The sequence below is a fragment of the Schistocerca gregaria genome, chromosome 2 (assembly GCF_023897955.1).
Source record: "Schistocerca gregaria isolate iqSchGreg1 chromosome 2, iqSchGreg1.2, whole genome shotgun sequence".
NCBI lineage: Eukaryota > Metazoa > Arthropoda > Insecta > Orthoptera > Acrididae > Schistocerca > Schistocerca gregaria.
Genome location: NC_064921.1, coordinates 1049913994 through 1049930632, shown reverse-complemented (window position 1 = coordinate 1049930632; position 16639 = coordinate 1049913994). Strand labels below are relative to the sequence as shown.

At 41.5% G+C, this 16639-nt stretch overlaps 1 protein-coding gene across 1 annotated transcript in view; it reads right to left on the bottom strand.

Annotated features, from left to right (window-relative positions):
* Positions 1 to 16639, bottom strand: part of LOC126336104 (transcriptional regulator ovo) — an 820382-nt gene that overhangs the window by 455351 nt on the left and 348392 nt on the right. Inside the window, exon 2 of the mRNA XM_049999583.1 lies at positions 15838 to 15890. The gene's annotated coding sequence lies outside the window, so the exon portion shown is untranslated. The remainder of the gene's footprint in view (positions 1 to 15837; positions 15891 to 16639) is intronic.

The following is a 16639-nucleotide window of genomic DNA, read 5'->3' as shown; positions in this document are numbered from 1 at the left end:
ACAGTTCCTGCCAGTGCGAAATTAGGCCTGCCGGCCTAGAGCTTACACGGTGGACAACCAGTCTCAGACATTTTAATTTCATCAGAGCTCTACTGCATTCTCTTATTGATATGAAAACTTCGACTTAGCGTTCCTGTATGTTCAGCGCAAAAAACCACAAAAATACTCTGTAGTTCCTGTTAGCATTTACGGAAGTAACGAAGACTAACGTTTACAGTCCTATCGCCAGACGGTGCAGAAATTCATATTGCGGACGGATGAGAAAGGAAGTGGGCTTTACGGAGAAACGTATCCTGCCAATTTTTTTACACATTACGTGCCCAGAAGTATCTTTTGCATATCTTGGATCGATTACATCAGGCGTTCCTTGGCCAGCAGTTCGGCGTTTATTGGCTTCGTATATTGGTTGGTCTAATACAACGCAAAATCATCGGCGAGCCACGTGCTTTTTTTGCATTCGAAAGTATACTTAAAATACCAGTTTTGCTGTTGATTAATTACCAGCTGTTACTGTTGTGCCATATGTAGCGTGCTATTACATTCTGCATATTATTATTTCGTTTACTTTGTATGTGTTAATATACTACTGGTAAGAAGTAAGCAGGTCGTGATACACGTGGGTGAGGAAGAGGAAGGTGGCACCGCAGTTTCGTATATAGATTCGTTATGGTATCATTATTTTTGTTTCAGGTAAGTATAGTAGTAAAAGTTTTACAGAAGTTTAAAATCTGCCATGTCTCACGAAGACACGGGGCTCAAAACTTTTTAAATTCTTCTTGACTTTTGCTGTTTTTTTGTTTACCATTAACATTGTATCTGAAAAACATGTAAACCTGAAATACATTTGACATTGGTTCTCCACAGCATAACGTAAGTTGCGTATTATTCCTACATTTGCACTGTAGATTTACGTATAACTATTGTCTCTCATCTCCTATTATAAAAAGAAAAATATCTACACGCCCATCATATTGCGTATTAATATTTGAAATTTTCAGATGACTTGATAATGACCTAATATGAAGTGCCGTTCGTGAGAAAATAACAAAGCTCCAAAATAAGCAATTGGAGAGGCTTTTCATTAGACCATTAACTAAATGAATGTTACTGAAGTAGACGCCCATGCATAAATCATGTAATTGCTTCTATGTTGAATGTTTGTCTACTAACAGCGTTTTGTAGCAAACCGACACTGCTGATTGATCGAATTACCTTTGTTTCCCGTTCTCTATATTAGATACCACTGATGATGACTCATGAACGATAGCGGTTTGGTAAATAAAGTATGACCATTAAATCTGGTTAAGGTGTATCAAGAAAACGTTATTTTAAAAAAATCACATTTTTGACTTAAACGACTTACGGGATCCATGAAAACTATAAATGTGGATAGCCGGACGGAGAACTGAAATCCTTTCGTCCAAACACGAACCCATTGTGATAGTTACTGCTACAGATCGTTCGGTACCGACTTGTTTAGCCATAACTTACCTGTAGCGGTGTTTCTGTGGCAGCTTTCCCATGGTTTCCATCATCGCAACGAAAGAAGGTAAATGAGTGTGTGTGTGTGTGTGTGTGTGTGTGTGTGTTTGTGTGTCTGTCTGTCTCTGCCTAGGCGGGTGGAAGGGAGGGGAAATGGAGGGTGTACAGTAGGTACAGGCAGTTATGAAAACGCCTTCGTGTCGTCTAACCCACGATCGCGGGAATCCTCTGACGAATACCTCAGGTCTTAACACCACACCGCTGTTTATTATTACCCTTACAGAACCGAACGGCTGAAAGGAGCTGCACCCACAACTCTCGGCCGTCGTAAAATGCCATTACGCAAGAACACTGTGATAGAGTGTTCTACTCCGATGGATGATGAAACAGAAAAGGAAACTGCGGCATACCACGAAGTAACGAATTTCAGAACTACTTCCGAACATGAAGGTGATCGAACACCAATCTTTTTCAGACTACGGTATCTGTTCCTCAACACACAGAACTCTTAGCTGCGAGAAGCACTTAGTTCACGCTGACCTCACTAACTGTCGGATGTCACAAGAGGTACGAATTTCATAGTCGTGGCACAAATTAGGGGTCCTACTTCGTCTAAAGTAGAATACTTATTAATATACGAAAAGATTTTTCCCAGTCAGTCCCTTTAATTACAAGACAATGTATACCTCCGGGTAATTCTGTTCATGATTGAAAATCATCCTGTTTCAGCTTAAGCTCTATGACAAAGGCAGAGCCGAAGTTTCAGAGGATCCATCGAGAGTTGGTCACTGTCAGGCACTTAGCACTACCCCAGTTCTTGGAGATACAACCAGGAGTGCATTATAATGCCATAGCCAGGTTTATAGCGCAAGAACACATCACAGTCGAAAAGGAATGGTGGCCACTGAACTTAATTCACGGACTAAATTAACTGGTTTAATACAAACCAGTGGTTAGCTGTCAATAGTGTCCAATTGTTTAAGTGAATTCAAGTAACTTTTTCAAGTTAAATATAAATTTACCGAAAGTATTTCCTAAAATGTACGAATATGTATGATGAAGGTCAAATATTATCTTGCTGTATTTGTCATTCCTATTAATGTTTGATGTATATATGTTAGAAGTCAACACAAATAAGTAATGCCCTGTAGATAAAAAAAACTTCAGCCTCAATGTCGTTATCATCTTATCAAAGAATTAAACTGTACGATAAGAGCATATTTTTAAAGAACTCTTTCATACTGATGTTTATCTTTTAAATACAAATAATTTATACTCGTCCTTGCAACTGAATTTTATTTAGCAATAAAACGTGGTACAGTTATTTGCTGTATACGTCTTCAGTGATCAACAATACATTTGATTGTTAAGCCTATTAGGAAACTACCAGCCATTCTGTTTAAATTATTTATTCATCGTTCAGTAGTTTTTGTAAATGATCATAGCGTAATAAGGAGTTACACTAAAAGATCCTTTAAGGACTACTACACATCCAAATAACTCAAAACAAAGCAATTATGCACAACACATTTAAATAAACAGCAGACAGACAAACACAACAGTAATTTTTGCTATGGATTATTAAAGAAGTCTGAACCAATTGAGTGGAACGTAGTTGGTTACCAAACAAAGACAAATGTAATTGCAATAAAGGAGTAATATCTAGTAGATATTAATTAGCAATGGAGACAATTCGTCCTTAAATATTCGTCACAGTTGGGAGTAAGAGAGTTTTACATCCACAAACAATAGACGTTCTGAGAAGAAACAATGTATTCTGATGTGTATTGCTTAATGAAAACTTATGAAACTCTTGTTTAAGATAGCAGTGGAGATGAAACAGAACTTTTTATAGTAATAGATACGAATGTCTTCAGGAAATCAGGGATACAAAAGCATTTGAATATGCCTCAAAGGAACTTTAGATTCTTTAATATTAACGTGCAAGCCGTTTGGAAACCAACACTGCAGCGTTCGCTGTATGTAGGCCAGCACGAGGACCGCATGAATGCCGCCCGCTGCTATCTTACTGAATTATCTTGTCAGCGTGGGGCTTTTAACGGCGTAATATGGGCTATGTCTGATTTCAGTCAAAAAGTAATAAAATTTTACGGTAATAAATAAGAATTTACTCCAACACAGAGTGAAGAGGCGTGAAATTGAATGGCTATATAATTTGGCGCATTGCTCAAGTATTTAGATCGACAGTTGTTACCTAATCAATGGCGGCGCGTTTTCGTACTTATCGAGAATAACAGGCGTTCGATTTAACATTATTCCAGAGTAGTTAGCATGAAAGTGACTGCGTAGGGCAACCAATATCCTGACTGAGCGGGAAAACCTGGCGGCGGTGAAAACACCGAACCGGCATTTCGGGAGATTCGGGTACGACACTGGATCACGATGACGGGTTTGCGGAGGTTTTCACGCGTGCCCGACCTAATGCTGCAGAGCTTTCTTCTGAAGGAGAAATTACAATTCCGTCTACCTCCGTAAACACGTTACACGAAGACGGACATGTACAACTCATCTGTCTGTGCCGCCCACTTCCATTTCTTTTTCGTTACAGTCATTACTGACTCTCTCATTACAGTTCATTCCGTGACCCATTTGTTTGCTTCTCTATCTCTCCTAGTAACTTCGAACATAAATCTCATCATTTCTCGCTGAGCAACACAAAGTTATCAACTTTCACATTAATTGACCACATCTCACTGTCGTAAGTCAAAACTAACATAGTCATTGTAAAACGAAGAAAAGGAAAACTGAAAATTACATGTACGAGGCATGTTCTGCCAGTTAGTCGCAATTTGTATCTGGCCTCGAAACGTTGTTTATCATTTGATTTAACGAGATTCACGACAGCAACATATTTGTAGTTAATCATACAAAAAAATATTTTTTAATTTATGAAGTGTGAAAAAGTTACAACGTAATAAGAATTCTTATTATCAGATTAACGAGTTTGCTTTGAGTAAAGAAAAAGAGAAGTGACGATATTTTTATCAGCTAAAAAAGGATAAAGAACAAGACGATATGTTGGAGCTAGTACTTGTCATAAATAAGGAAAACTTATATATCAATACTGAATATACAGGGAACCTGGATGCATATTCAGTTTAATAACATCTTTAAGTTGAGCAACATCTCAGACGCTGAGTGTAAAACATATCTCTGTTTACCGCTATAGCAACAATGTTAATAACAAATTAAGAACAGCTATCCTACGTCGTCATGTACATTTCTCTGAATACTTACTAAGAAATCTTTTTCCCTCAATAATTTGTAATAAAAGAGTTTCACAAGGAAACGAACAAAATGCAATCTAAACTTGCGTTACTTTGGTACGTTCGAATTGGCGAAGAACATCTCATTTTTCTCAGCTCACGTTTAGGTACACCGTTAAGATCGATTAAGAGGTTTGTGCATTAGCTGCTGTATACTGTGGACGTCCCTGGAAAGTCACATATTTCGACTTCATGGTCTAGTTTCCCGCCCTAAACGCGTCGGACATTTGAACCAAGGGCAGATATGGACTCTTAAGCGGTTTTATGTATGTATAACGTGTCTGAGAACAACGTTAATCGACAGGACGTTTTTTTTCTTTTTATTTTCTGCCTTTATCGGCTTAACGACGCGGTTGCCACAGGATTGGACATGCTGGAAATCGTGTTATAAGAACGTAACAAGTCACGCGTCAGGGTATTTGGATGTTTTATGTCCCACAACGACACTATTCATTGTGAAAGTTAAGAGTAGGAAAATGTTGCGCCATTAGTTTTATAGTTTATAAGACTGGAGAGGGCCCACTGAACAACTTTCAGGTAAATTCTGTCGGCATACTCTTTGTCGCAATTACGCTAAAGTTTCCGCTTAAGCTTGACAGTGCTTCGCATGGTCGTATCGTAAAATAAGAAATATATTTATTCGCTTCATGTACAGCGAAATTCCTTAAATATAGCTTGTAAGAAGTAAATATTTCACTCTTGTTCCATGGGGAAGGGGGGCGGGGGTTTGTCTTAACAACACTGTATGTACGATTTCAAAAACTTAATTTTCCTGCTTGTCTGAGAGGTAGCTCACGATCTGATGCTATTAAATATGCAAATGAGAAACAAATAATGAAACTGATGAATCGAAAATAAAAGTCCACGGTAAACATTTTATAATTCACATCCATGAAAAAGTGAAGGTAAAGATACTGTCGAAAGACTGAATTTATGTTGAAGGAACTAAAATAAAATGAAAACGAAAACCACACACAGCGTATAAGGAGCTACTTTCTGAAAATACGCAAAAGCTTTTGCCACGATTGTAGGAAATACAATAATCGATGAAGGAATTAGTAAGGGTCAAGTACACTGCGATCCACGGCTCGCATTCAGGAGCAACAAGTAGTAGATGATTACAGGTAACTAAACAGCTGGAATCTCCAGTTTTCTGGAAGTTGGTTATGTACGTATAATATGCCGGCAGAATGTCAGCTGGGGAAATATACAACATCGGAGTGAGTTTGCCATGGATACCACGAGGCAGTGGAGTGTAAGTATAATAAAACACAGCGATCATTTCCTTTAGCAAAAATTTCGTTAACTAAAATCCGTTATTTCCACTAGCGCAATGACCATAGCGTCCAGACGCAGGTGTCCAGAATATATTTTTTGTGTAATAGCAGCATCTGATGATGGACTTGCATTGGTTTTAAAACTGCTTAATTATACAGTAAATGGTATAAAATTCAAATAGCGACTATAGCATGTTACACCGACATAAACCGCAAATTTAAATTCGTCATCCACAGTTTATGGTTGGATGTTGGCTAAAGGAACCATGAATTCTGCAACTGTCTGCTCTACGTACTACGGTAGGGAATGAAACATGAATAGTAAAAATTAAATAAACAAAAATAAATAGACTCTCACAATATAGTTTTCTATAATGGAACGAGATGCAGCGATCCTTTATTCTTCGCTAAATATGGAATTATAAGTTTCGAGGACCTCTGACTGCCTCGTCTGAAAAAAGAAAAAAAATGCCAACCTTTTTCCTGATAGACAAACTGAAATCATAACCTAGAGCCGGCTGGAGTGGCCGTGCGGTTCTAGGCGCTGCATTCTGGAGCCAAGCGACCGCTACGGTCGCAGGTTCGAATCCTGCCTCAGGCATTGATGTGTGTGATGTCCTTAGGTTAGTTAGGTTTAATTAGTTCTAAGTTACAGGCGACTGATGACCTCAGAAGTTAAGTTGCATAGTGCTCAGGGCCTTTTGAACCATTTTGAACCATAACCTAGATTTCGAAACAACTAAGAGATACTATTTTCTTTCCTTATTGCAAGCAGTGAGCCACAGGTCTTAAATGATAGCAGAGATCGCATCCTCAAAGGGTGCTACAGCAGTATTCTTTATTCACGACTAGTTTTGATCACGGATCATTATCAGATCAAGTCAGAGTTGTAAGTATGGCACAGAAGATCAGTTCGTTCACTAAATAAATTATTTTGTACAGAAACCAGATGGCAGTTATAAGAGTCAAGGGGCATGAAAAGGAAGAGGTGGTTTCGAAGGGAGAGAGACAGGGTTGCAGCCTATCCCCGAGGTTATTCAATTTGTATATTGAGCAAAGAGTAGAGGAAACAAAAGAAAAATTCGGAATAGGTATTGAAATCCATGGAGAAGAAATAAAAACTTTGAGGTTCGGCGATGACACTGTAATTCTGTCAGAGACAGCAAAGGACCTGGAAGAGCAGCTGAACGGAATGGACAGTGTCTTGAAAGGAGGATACAAGATGAACATAAATAAAAGAAAAACAAGGATTATGGAATGTAGTCAAATTAAATCAGGTGATGCTAATGGAATCAGATTGGGAACCGAGGCATTTAAAGCAGTAGATGAGTTTCGCGATTTAGGCAGCAAAATAACTGATGATTGGCGGAAATAGAGAGGCTACAAAATGTAGACTGGTAATGGCAAGGGAATCATTTCTGAAGAAGAGGAATTTGGTAACATCGAGTATAGATTTAAGTGTCAGGAAGTCCCTTCTGTATTAGTATGGAGTGTAGCTATGTATGAAAGTGGAAGGTGGACGATAAAAAGTTTAGATAAAAAGAGAATAGAAGGTTTCGAAAGGATGTAAGATGAACATCAACAAAAGCGAAGTGAGGATAATGGAATGTAGTCGCATCAAGTAGGGTGATGCTGAAAGAATTATATTATGAAATGAGACACTTAAGGAAGTAAAGGAGTTTTGCTATTTGGGGAGCAAAATAACTGATGATGGTTGAAGTAGAGAGGGTATAAAATGTAGAATGGCAATGGTAAGGAAAGCGTTTCTGAAGAAGAGACATTTGTTAACATCTTTTATAGATTTAAGTGTCAGGAAGTCGTTTCTGAAAGTATTTGTATGGAGTGTAGCCTTGTATGGAAGTGAAACGTGGACGATAAATAGTTGGGACAAGAAGAGAATAGAAGCTTTCGAAATGTGGTGCTGTAGAAGATTAGATGGGTAAATCACTAATGAGGAGGTATTGAATAGGATTGGGGAGAAGAGGAGTTTCTGGCAGAACTTGACTAGAAGAAGGGATCGGTTGGTAGGACATGTTCTGAGGCATCAAGGGATCACCAATTTAGTATTGGAGGGCAGTGTGAATGGTAAAAATCGTAGAGGGAGACCAAGAGATGAATAAACTAAGCAGATTCAGAAGAATGTATGCTGCAGTACGTACTGGGAGATGAAGAAGCTTGCACAGGATAGAGTAGCATGGAGAGCTGCATCAAACCAGTCTCAGGACTGAAGACCACAACAACAAACAAATAAATTATTGAGACTGGAGATTTTGTCGGTTTGAATATCTCATTCTGAATTTGATTTTTTTTATTAATGAAAGTGTTCTCCTGTGGAGACACACGAAGTGTTATTACAGTGTTCAACTGCCAAAAGCACGAATAAAGATCTTTTGCAGCGCGAGACGTACGGAGACAGAGTCAACGAGGTTCTGGAGAGTACCGACAAGGGTGTGGAGCGATTCCGACTGCAGTGCTTCGGTGGGCTGCGCCAGGTTTCTCGCTTGAGGGTGAGTATAGGTCTGGACACGGATGAAGATAAATTCATGCCTGTTTCCCGACCCTCGCACGTACATTACGAGCTGTGTGACGCGTCGCATTGTCCTGCTGGTAGATGCAGTCGTGCTTAGGAGAAAGAAACTGAGTGTACGAATGGAGACGGTCCACAAGGGTAGACGCACGTTTGTGTTGATCATCTGCGCATTCCGGAATGTCGTAACATTCCCCCGACCACAATGCTGTCTCCTGGTTGCAGCGTGTTTGATTTCAGACGTTTAACACCGCACTCGCCTACGACCATCTGTCCGGTGGAGCATAAAACGTGATTCATCTGAAATGGCCACCACTGGACGTCCAGTTACGGTGCTGGCGTGCAGATTCCAGCCTTCGTCGCAGATGAACACCACTCATCTAGGGTGCTCGAACCAGGCGCCTGCTCCAGAGGACCACACACACACAAACGTTCGCCGAACGGTCGCTGAGGAGCTTCTGCCGGTAGTCACTTGGTTCGTCAGGGCAGTCAGTTGCTCAAGGGCTGCACGTCTGTTTAGCCGTACGCACAGTCCACTACTGTCTGCTACGACCCGCGGTGCATCACATTTACCTCGGCGCCGGTTTGTCATGCACGGTGTACTTCAACCACGACGGCTGTTGAATAGTTCACAGACTTAGGCGTTTCTGAAATGCTTCCAGTCTTGGCGCGGAAGCCACTGGTCTCACCGTTTGGGACGTCAGATGAATGGCTCCGTTCCCGCACTCGTGGCCCGTCTGTGAGCAGCTGCTGCACAGTCTCTGCACATTGACGACAAACGTCACATTAACGTAACGGGACTGTGTGCTTCATATACTCTATAACTCTAGCGACAAGTTCCGATTACTCGAGTCTTAACATCTCGGTAAAGGACAATTTGACGGCCTTCTTTTTTTATTGAGGGTTCCAGAAACTGTTGATTTGTATATCCATTAGAGACATCAAATGAGCCCGTAATACACAAAACAAAGTAGTAAGAACGAACAGTTACCCTAAGATCCCTAAGATGGCAAGCTGCTACCATAACGTGTCGCGTACAAGCCAGTAAAATGACTGATTACCACCAGGGATTTCTTGGCCGGTAGGCGCTTAGACTTTACGAAACAACGCCGAGAGTCGCTTACTTCTGTTTGTAATTCTTGGCGTGCCTCCACAATGAAAGCCACAGAGAGACCTAATCTCTGAATCGGAGGCACGTAAGGCGTAGGAGGAGAGAGACGCAGTTAGCCGCTTCGGCAGCGGCGGGCGCCGTGACTTCACCCCCTTACGCAACGGTTCCCGATCTCAGGCGGGGGAGTCTGCGATGACGCAGTGCCTGCGCCCGCGCCGCCGGCACTATTTATGTGCGTGCACAGCGCGGAAACGAATTACGCTTCTTATCTGCGCGCTGCCCGGCTCGGGCGAGTGCGGCCGCATTGCCCAAGCGCTCACGAGACGCGGCCCGCGCACCTGCCTTCACTAAGTTTCTCCCAAGTTCCCGCACACGGCGCTCTTTCCCTTATTAAATTAAGACAGAAGATCCGGTCCTGCGCTCGTAGAAATGGATCTCTGCCGCCCCGCATTCCCCACGCCGGTAAATGCCGCTGGAGTTATCCAAGTCCCTAGGTGGACCGCAGATGAACGCGAGTTGCTACTCACGCGAGTTCTTTACCGCATTCCAGCTCAGTACTGGCTGGGTCGTTACTCACAGCATCACTAAATGCAGTACATCCCATTTCTTTTACGGCTCATATTAGTAACAGTATCACTGTTCTGTTCAAAAACTCTTATCTTGACTGTTTCGTGTAAGGTGAAGCAATGTACAATGAGGCCGTAAGGGCACGAAACACGGACATAAAGTACTCATATGCAAATGTGAAAGTAAATATCAGAGAAGTAGGTGAGACAGCTTTTCGCGAATGTCCTTACATCCAATGTTGGCCCACAGCACAGACATACCTGCTTCACCATAAGATCAACAGATAACAGGAGCACGCATAAAAACTACAGTCTGAAAATCGACGGCGGGACGGCGGTGTGTCTTAGGCCTGCCCTTATGTTTCTCAGTGCCCGATTCTTAAGTACGTTATTTGTCTTTGCCCAAACGTATTTCGACAAAGTTTTGCCACTGGCGCAGACCTTTCATTTCTTCTCTTATTTTTACATCTTACATCTTTGCTGCACCCTGGACCGAAAACAAGAACAGTAGACATAACACGTGATCAAGGCTAAAGAAATAAAAACCTATTGTGATCGAGAAACTTAGCGCAAGACTTTTGAATAAAGGCGGACTTGGAAACTTAAAAAAGTAGGAAATAAATAATAAATAAAAATAAAACACAAAAAATAAACATCACAGGCGCTGGTAAACCACAAATGAGGAAAACGTTCGTGGTGTCCTATTTAAAGCAGTAACCCAGGTATTCACTCTCCGTCGATTTAGGGAAACAAAGGGGAAACCTATATTTGTAGGGATCCTACTGTTTTATCCTACTGAACGTGAGTCCAGAGTTCTAATCACTGTGGCATCCGACTCCGTTTGCAGTGGCAATTTGGAAAGGAGGTCGCGAAGTGTTAAAAATGAAATAAACTGTAGTATGGTTTTTCGCAAGGATTTCTGCCGTGTTTGTGGGAACGCTTTATATACATTATACGTCTGGCTACAACTTCAAATAAAACTTCGTGTCCCACCTCCCACTTTTCTGCAAACACAGATGCGCCCTGCGACGAGAAATAGTTCGTAACACCGTCGGACTACGTCGTAGGAGGCATACGAAGTCCAAATTGACCATCGAACAGCAAAAACAATTCTTAAGCCCACGTATTCAGTCACTCGTTATATATGATCGTTCATTGATGTCACCATGTTTTCCAGCAGAAGCTACACAGACATTTTCACTATGTAAGTAGGCTGTGTAAGTTTTTATGTTGGTGAAGACACGTAGCGCTCTGTATGAAAATCTCTGACTGTGCTGTGTGCTATCTGTGGCTGGTTGGTCTCATTGTTGGAATATTCGCTAGCGTATTTTTTGGCAGTTGGATGTGAACAGCGAGTAGCGTTGGGCAGTTGGAGGTGAACAGCCAGCAGTGGTGCATGTGGGGAGCGAGATGGCAGAGTTTTGTGAGCGGACGATCTGGACGTGTGTCCGTCAGAAAAAGGAAATGTGTGAGACTGGATGTCATGAACTGATATATAAAAATTATGACTTTTGAACACTATTGAGGTAAATACATTGTTTGTTCTCTATCAAAATCTTTCATTTGCTAACTCTGCCTATCAGAAGTTAGTGCCTTCAGTAGTTAGAATCTCTTATTTAGCTGGCAGTATTGGCGCTCGCTGTACTGCAGTAGCTCGAGTAACGAATCAAGTCGGGTGAGGTAACTGATTCATGAAGGGTATAGTCAGGGCTATTCGTTTGTAGGGATTATTGAAAGTCAGATTGCGTTGCGCTAAATTACTGTGTTTGAGTTTAGAAATGATCAGAATAAGTAAAGAGAAAACAGTTTCAGTACATTTGGTTTCACTCAATTCTTTCGGTATCAAATAACAGAGAAGTTTAGCACCACAGTCATTCTTAATTTTTCTAAGCGGTAGTTTCAACTAGCATATGCAACCAAACACGAATGTAACATCAACGACCTTTCGCTTGTACATTGAAGTGACAAAATTCACGGGATAGCTCTTAACATCTAGTCGGACCTTCTTTTCCCGTCGTATTGCAGCAATGCGACATGGCATGGACTCAATAACTTGTTGAAAGTACACTGTAGAATACTGAGACGTACTGCGTCCACAGCCGTCCATACTTGCGAAAGTGTTGCAGGTGCCGAGGTTTGTGACCTCTCGATTACGTCCCATAAATGTTCGATGGGATTCATTTCGGGCTGTCTGAGTGGCCAAATAATTCGCTGGAACTGTCCAGAATGTTCTTCAAAGCAGTCGCGAACAGTTGTAGCCAGGTGGCATGGCGCGTCCTTGTGTGGATACATGGAGGCCACGAATGGCTGCCTATGGTCTTCATGTAGCCGAACATAACCATTACAGTAAAAAGTCGGTTGAGGTGGACCAGAGGACCCAGTCCATTCCATGTGAACACAACCCATACCATTATGGAGCCATCACCAGCTTGCACAGTGCCTTGTTGACAACTTGGATCCAGTGGTACGTGGGGTCTGCGCCACACCCGACCCCTACCATCAGCTCTCACCAGTTGAAATTGGGACTCATCTGACTAGGCCACGGTTTTCCGGTCGTCTACTCTGCGCCACAGACCATTAATGCCACATTTCGGCCCACTGTCCTAACAGACACGTTCGTCATATGTCCCATATTGATTTCGGTGGTTATTTCATATATTGTTGCTTGTCGGTTACCACTGAAAACTCTAAGAAACCGCCGCTGTTCTCAGTCGTTAAGTGAAGGCCGCTGGTCCCTGGGATGTCTTTGGTGAGAGATAATGCCAGAAATTTGGTATACACTCTTGACACTGTGGCTTTCAGAATACTGAATTCCCAAACTATTTACGAATTTGAAGGTGCAATGCGTCTAGCTCGATCTAACACTCCGCGTTCGACGTCTGTTAATTTTCGTCGTACGCCCACGATCGCGTCGGAAGTCTTTTTCCAAATGACAGCTCCGCCAACGCAGTGCTCTTCTATACCCACCGCTGTCTGTATGTGTGCACATCGCTACCCATTGTCACCTCACTGTACATTTGTCCATCTCCGTGGATGGTTTCATAACATCCGTGGCAAGCTGAGAAATGGTCATTAAATGTTCGAACTTTACCGCTGAATTGATTTATTCATCAGGCTACATATTTCGGGAAACTCCTCTATTTTGAAGAGTGGCTAGATGAAATATTTACATGAGTTCCACGAATGCTTTACCGACAAATGCCACGATACACAGTCTTTTGGAACTACATGGCAAGACATGTAAAATACATCCGTCACAACCTGATCGGAAGAACGGCATCGTTAGCAGCGACTCGTTCATCGTGCTACTTCCATTATTTGACGGTAAGATCTCAAATTTACGAATATTGTTGGTGAAAAGACAAGCTTGTCATGAGCTTCAATCATCGTGTATACCACATTTTTGTTTCTTTGACGGGCCCTGAGAGGAAGTTCAGTATTACAGAGACGATTCGTTGCAGTAAACATTAGCGATCTTGCCGCAGAGTGGCAGTTAACAGGCTTACTCAACGAGCAGCACGTAAGCGCTCTTCCGCGGGCACGAACCGGGGCAGAAGCGACTCGTGCTTAGCTGCCTCATTGTCTGCGAGACGTAACGGCGCTGCACGACGCTCGCCGCTTGCCGCCCCCTTTGGGCCAACGGAGGAGACAGAAAAACCGACCGCAGGCGCACCTTCTTGTCCCCCGGTCTATACTGCTAGACCCTACGAGCATCACGAACTCCTCGCTGCACGGCGTGAGTTGTTTCTTCCCAATCGAACTCGTCGTTGCCGCATCTCCAGGTAAACCAAAGTTTTTTTCTTCTAGACGCGAAAATGACAGGCAGTGTACAGTTACTTTACTTCTGAAACGTGTGGATAAAAATCCTAGGTCAAGATCGCAAGAATTCCTTTATTGATTACTAGTTTCAACTCAATGGTGAGCCATCTTCAGTTCAGTAAAACTTACTACTTAATTCAGTGTATTACACATCTGCTGAGCTGGATCTCTCATGTTGTGACGTACTCACTACAGTAAGTCGTCTTGTTCGTACTTTACCTTCTTCAGCGTGTACATGGCAACAAGAGCGATTCAGCGCTACAGGTTGTGAACTATGTATAATGCCTGATTCGCATTGAATTCAGTAATATTTATTGATAAGAAGATGGCTCGTCAACGGGCTGAGACTAGTAATCAATAAAGGAATTTTAGCGATACTGACCTAAGCTTTTTATCCATGCATTTTAACATAACAGATGGTCTGTCTTCATATTTGAAAATGTCCAACGTACTGTATTTCACTGACAACAAGATTGTAAAATGTAGGAGACTATGCTTCTCATGTGCTTAATTTGTAATAGTACTAAAAATTATAGTCTATTCTAGGAGAAACGCATGTGCTGCTCACAAAAGTGCCAAGCACTGGCTACTTGCTTCCCGTGCAAAAGTTTTACCCCACTATGATAGAGTACGTTCCAGGATTACGGCATTGAGGAAAAGGGTGTATGAGATTGTCATCAGCCCGACGTGGGACAAAAATGGGTAAAGAAGTGCACAGTAGCTATTTACGAAAATCAGCATTAATCTGAAGTTCTTAAGGAAGACGACAAGAAATGTAACGAAGGATGGTTGGATGAGTATTCGAACAGAGCTCTTCCGAAAAATCCATCCAGTCTCTTTACCACTGCTTAATCTTTCTCAGGAACATGGCCACGACCATTAGTTTTGAAAATAGATTAACTATTTTTTCCATATGCTGATTTCACACTTCTCCCTGAACTGACACTCCAGAGCAGTTATTAAGAACACAGACTAAACAACGGCACACAATTATCTCCATTTCAGTGAAGATGAAATCTTGAATATGGTGAACTTCATTTCCTTACAATATCTACTTTGTCTTTTTCTTACAGCACGACCGGCGTTAAGTACACACCATCATACTTGACGGGTCAAAGGACTGTGCCAAGCATTCAACGACAAATCTGATAAACTGTACAAATTATCTACGCCTATCACAACATCACGGCGTGATACCGTCATATTTTCTTAGCGTCCACACTGTAAACAGAAACTGCCGAAGTAAAGCGTGGAACATTTTTCCAAGCTGCTGTATCACGTCTGACAGCGAGCTACAACCCGCGACACTAGGAAAGGCACATCACGCAAGAGCACCTGGAGACACTCGTTTCATTCAGTCATTACTGAAGCAGTAACTCTGTGACTCACGTTAGACGTCGACTGGTTGAAAGCGAAAGTTTTCATTCCTGCAACGGACAACGTTTTGAAACTTCGGACGTAAGAAGACGAGAAGTGTTGCATAAAATCTTCGTTCTCTCTCTGTAAATGACACCGCCAACCTATTTATGTGTTTTAATTGTCAAATATGTACGGTTTGGTTTCGTGTTTGAATCAGGTAATTTCTAATCGCAGTTCTCAGTTTCTAAACTGGGTCTTTGAAAATACTTATCACTAGTGAGATTACATCTGGAGAACACTCCAAAGGCAATCCTTGCAACGTAAAGACGATGTTCAACGAAATCAAATTTGATTATCCTTAGACCTTTAGAAAAACTAAACTCTAGGAACAAAAAACAGGTGTACTTACCTTACAGCAGTAGGCTGCTGCTAACTTCCCGTTACGATACGATGTCTGGAAACCTGAAACAGTAGTAGAAATCAAGCTTCACCGTGTGTCATACATACATACATACATGCATACATAAATACATTAATACTTGTTCCATAGATCATGAAACGACATTTCGTAATGATGTGGAACGTGTCACTTCGCACATTTTTTTTATAGTTGCTACTTCATAGGCCTATCTAAAAATTCTTTTTTGAATAGAGGTAGTTGTCACGCAGAAATTCTTTTAATTTGTTTTCAAATGTTGGTTGTCTGTCTGCCAGACTTTTAATGCTATTTGGCAAATGACCGAAGATTTTTGTGGCACCATAATTCACCCCATTCTGTGCCAAAGTCAGATTTAACCCGGAATACTGAGTATCATCTTTTCTTCCAGTGTCGTAGCTATGCACTTAGCTATTATTTTTGAATTGGGATGGTTTATTAATTACAAATTTCATACGTGAATATATGTATTGCGAAGATACTGTGAATACTCCGAGTTCCTTAAATAAATGTCTGCAAAGTGATCATGGTTGGACTCCAGCTAGTGGTCTGATTACGCGCTTTTGTGCAATGAATACTTTTTGTCTTAACTATGAATTGCCTCAAAATATGATGCCATATGAAAGCTGTGAATAAAAATACGTTTAGTAAGGTAATTTACTGTTATGTTCATCAACAAAATTTGCAATAACCCTAATAGCATAAGTAGCTGAACCTAACCGTTCCAGCAGATCATGGGTGTGTTTCTTACAATTCAATTTCTCATCAATGCACA